The sequence below is a fragment of the Mirounga leonina genome, unplaced genomic scaffold (genome assembly GCF_011800145.1).
Source record: "Mirounga leonina isolate KUSES-001 unplaced genomic scaffold, KU_Mleo_1.0 Mir_172, whole genome shotgun sequence".
NCBI lineage: Eukaryota > Metazoa > Chordata > Mammalia > Carnivora > Phocidae > Mirounga > Mirounga leonina.
The window spans coordinates 7,374,484-7,379,045 of record NW_023270442.1 but is presented as its reverse complement, the minus strand read 5'-3'; positions in this window follow the sequence as shown (position 1 = coordinate 7,379,045).

Here is a 4,562-nt window from a genome sequence, read left to right as displayed (position 1 = left end):
GAGAAAGGGGAACCCTCTTACACTGTTGGTGGGAATGCAAGTTGGTACAGCCACTTTGGAAAACAGTGTGGAGGTTCCTCAAAAAATTAAAAATAGAGCTACCCTATGACCCAGCAATTGTTTTGTTTTTGGTTTTTTTTTAAAGATTTTATTTATTTATTTGAGAGAGAGAATGAGACAGAGAGCATGAGAGGGGGGAGGGTCAGAGAGAGAGGCAGACTCCCTGCTGAGCAGGGAGCCCGACGTGGGACTCGATCCAGGGACTCCAGGATCATGACCTGAGCCGAAGGCAGTCACTTGACCAACTGAGCCACCCAGGCGCCCTGACCCAGCAATTGTACTAGTGGATATTTACCCCAAAGACACAGATGTAGTGAAAAGAAGGGCCATATGCGTCCCAATGTTCAGAGCAGCAATATCCGCAATAGCCAAACTGTGGAAAGAGCCGAGATGCCTTCAACAGATGAAGGGATAAAGAAGATGTGGTCCATCTATACAATGGAATATTACTCAGCCATCAGAAAGGATGAATACCCAACTTTTACATCAACATGGATGGGACTGGAAGAGATTATGCTAAGTGAAATAAGTCAAGCAGAGAAAGACAATTATCATATGGTTTCACTTATTTGTGGAACATAAGGAATAGCATGAAGGACATTAGGAGAAGGAAGGGAAAAATGAAGGGTGGGAATTGGAGGGGGGAGATGAACCATGAGGGACTATGGACTCTGAGAAACAAACTGAGGGTTTTAGAGGGGAGGGGGTGGGGGGATGGGTTAGCCTGGTGATGGTATTAAGGAAGGCACGTACTGCATGGAGCACCGGGTGTTATACGAAAACAATGAATCATGGAACACTACATCAAAAACTAATGATGTACTGTATGGTGACTAACAACAAAACAAAACAAAATAAAATAAAATAAAATAAACAACAACAACAAAAAAAACCCACCAAAAATTTGCAAATGACCCAAATGTCCACCAACTGGTGAATATAAACAAATTTGTTGTATATCCATATAATGGAATACCAAATGGAAAGGTTCAGACACGAAAAGACTGCATATTGTATGGCTCCATCTATCCAAAATTCTGGAAAGGGCAAAATTACAATGACAAAAGGCCATTTAGGGGTTGGGTTTAGGGCCAGGGGCCAGGCATAGGAAGAAGCAAGAAAGGAGGCAGAAGGGAACTTTTTGGAGTGATAGATATGTTCTACATCATGATTGTGGCGGTAATGACACAATAGTAATATAAACTGTGTTTTTGTGTAATCATACAAAAATACAACTTATAGGGGCACCTGGGTGGCTCAATTGGGTAAGAGTCAGCCTTCAGCACAGGACGTGATCCCAGAGTCCTGGGATGGAGCCCCATGTCAGGCTCTCGACTCAACTGGGAGTCTGCTTCTCCCTCTCCCTCTCCCTCTGCTGCTCCCCCTGTCTGTGCTCTCTCTCTCTGTGTCAAATAAATAAATAAAATCTTTTTTAAAAATACAGCTTATAAAACCGTATTTTCATGTAATTACACAAAATAAAATTGTATACATATGTCAAAACTCAGATTGCCTGCTTAAAATTGTCAAATTTGTGGTATATATATTTACTTCATTAAAAGTGGTATTTTTTAAAGCAGAAAACTAGAAAGAAGGTCATATTCCACAACAAGAATTCCATAATAAAAGTCTAATCTCATAGCTAGGATGCTTTATATTCTTTGTAGATGATTATTGTAAACTTGAAAAACCCATAGGAATTCTCCAAAAACTAGCAGAAATAATATGAGAATTCAGTAAGATGACTGGCTATGAAAGTAATACATAAAGATATTGAGCTTTACTATACATGCAAATAGTGTAAAAAATCATAACAGAGGAAAACATCACCTTTAAAACTCAGAAATATACAAATTGATGGTTGCCAGAGGGGAGGGGATCAGACAATGGGCATAATGGGGGAAGGGCAGTGGGAGATACAGGCTTCCAGGGATGGAATGAGTAAGTCATGGGAATAAAAGGCACAGCATAGGGAATATAGTCAATGGTATTGTAAAAACGCTGTAGGCTGACAGATGGTAGATGCACTTGTGGGGAGCACAGCATAATGTAGAGACTTGTCGAATCACTACACTCTACACCTGAAACGAGCGTAACATTGTGTATGAACTATTTTCAATAAAAATTCTTTTTAATTCACAAGTTTACAAAATATATATGCAACACCTATGGAGAAAGTTCATGTCACTCCTGAGGAAAAAAGGAAAAGAAAAGAAAAAGAAAATAGGTAACTATAAAGGTATATTCTGTTCTTGGTTAGGAAAATTTTGTACTGAAAGTTTTTTTCCTCCTAAATTGAACTATAAATTAATGACAATCTCAATCAATAGAATATACTCTAGATATAGTCCCAAATATACATTCTCACTTTGAATATGATTAATAGGTTACTTCAAATCATTTAGACAAAGTATTTAAATAAATGATATTGGGATAACTTTTAAGCTTTTGGAAAATATGTTTACATGCATACCTCATTCCCTAAGTACAATAAATTCTATTTACATCAAAGATTTATATGCTAAAAAATAAAATCATAAAGTTTAGAAGAAAATATGAGGGTTTTTTTTTTTTTTTTTTTACTATCCTACAGTTGGGAAGATCTATCTAAGCTTACATAAAATTCAAAATTCAGAAAGATAAAAACTAATAAATTTGACTACATAAAACTTTTAACTATCTGCAATGCAAAAATTTACTGTAACTAAATTCAAATGATAAATTACAAACTGGATAAAAACAAATTGGCAACACAAATGACAAAGTGCTTATTTCCTTAAAATTAAAATTGCTTGTAAGTTAATAAAGAGACAGCCAGCCAATAGAAAATATGGCAAAGAACATAAAGAAGGAATAAGGGTAAAAAGAAGTGCAAATGGCCTATAAAATGAAAAGATGCTCAACTTCACTTATAATTAAAGAAATTAATATAAAATAGGAATGAGGTGCCATTTTTCAGACAGACAAGAAGCCAAAATTTTATTACTATTTGGCCATGTCCACTGTAGCTTCCTAATGAGATAAGAAATAGGACACAGATCTTTGTAACTTTGGGGCAGGAGAGGTTGCCTTTTATGAGAATGATTACTCACTGAGTGCAAGTTTGGCTCCTGTCCCACCCAAATGGTATAAGATACAGAGAGTATGTAGCCCAGGGCACCTTCAACTTGTACCAGAGAATTCCAGGTTCAACTCTAAGAGGAATAAAGGAGGCACCGGGAAACTGTATCCTCGCTTTGATCAAGCCCTACTGTGGTGGTTCTCAAACTTTGGTGAATATCAAAATCACCTGGAGGGCTTGTTAAACCACAGAGATTGCTGGGCCCTGCCTTGAGAATTTATGATTCAGGAGGTTGAGGGTAGGACCTGAGAACTTGTATCTGTTACCAAGTTCCTAGGTAGTGATGCTGTTCTGAGGCCAGGGACCACACTTTGAGAACCTCTGGTCCAGGGACTTGCCCTGTTTGTTTGCTGTCTCAGTGGCAAACTGAAATAAAAGCAAAATTGATTGGAGTCCCGTTGCCAATCTTCAAAGCCAGACCATCCCTCTGTGGTTTGGCTTAGCTTACCAACTGGTAAAGACATGGATAATAAAATCCTTTCCCACAGTGCTAGTGAGAGAATAAACATACGCAGCCCTTCTCCATTTGGCAATATTTCTCAAAATTCACACGCATAGATCTTTGGTCCAGGAATTCCATTTCTAGGTATTTATCCTACATATATGCTCTCCTCAAAATGCACACAGATGATATGTACAAAGAAAGATGCTTATTGTAGTATATTGCTAATAGCTGAAAATCGGAAACAAATGTCAGTCACTTGGGAATTGTTGAAATAAATTAGGCTACATCTCAAGGGAATATTTTGCAGCCATTAGGATGAATGTGGTAGATTCATCATACTGAAAGGGAAAGATGCCCACAGTGTAATGCAAAAGATAAATTGCAAAATAGTACATGGCGCGTGATCCAATTTTCGTCAAAATTAAAAAGGTATATATAAGATATGACAAATGGTATGAATAATATGATATATAGAAAGATTTGATGGATATGTATGCACAGTGTATGCGCGCGTGTGTGTAAGCAAGGTATGCACGCGCGTGCACGTGTGTGTGTGTGTGTGTGTGTGTGTAAGCCAGGTTTCTGAAGGGCCCCTTATAGACTTAGCCTAGGGAAAGGGGGCTGGAGCCTCACAGACAAGGACACCACCTGGCTAGGGGGAAAACATGTATGACGTTGAAAGACATTAACTTTAAAAATTTTCCTGTTTGAAGAAGAAGAAGAAGGTAGCGGGAGGGGAAGAATGAAGCGGGGGAAATCGGAGGGGGAGACGAACTATGAGAGACGATGGACTCTGAAAAACAAACTGAGGGTTCTAGAGGGGGGGGGGGGGGGGGGGATGGGTTAGCCTGGTGATGGGTATTGAGGAGGGCACGTTCTGCATGGAGCACTGGGTGTTGTGCACAAACAATGAATCATGGAACACTTCATCCAAAA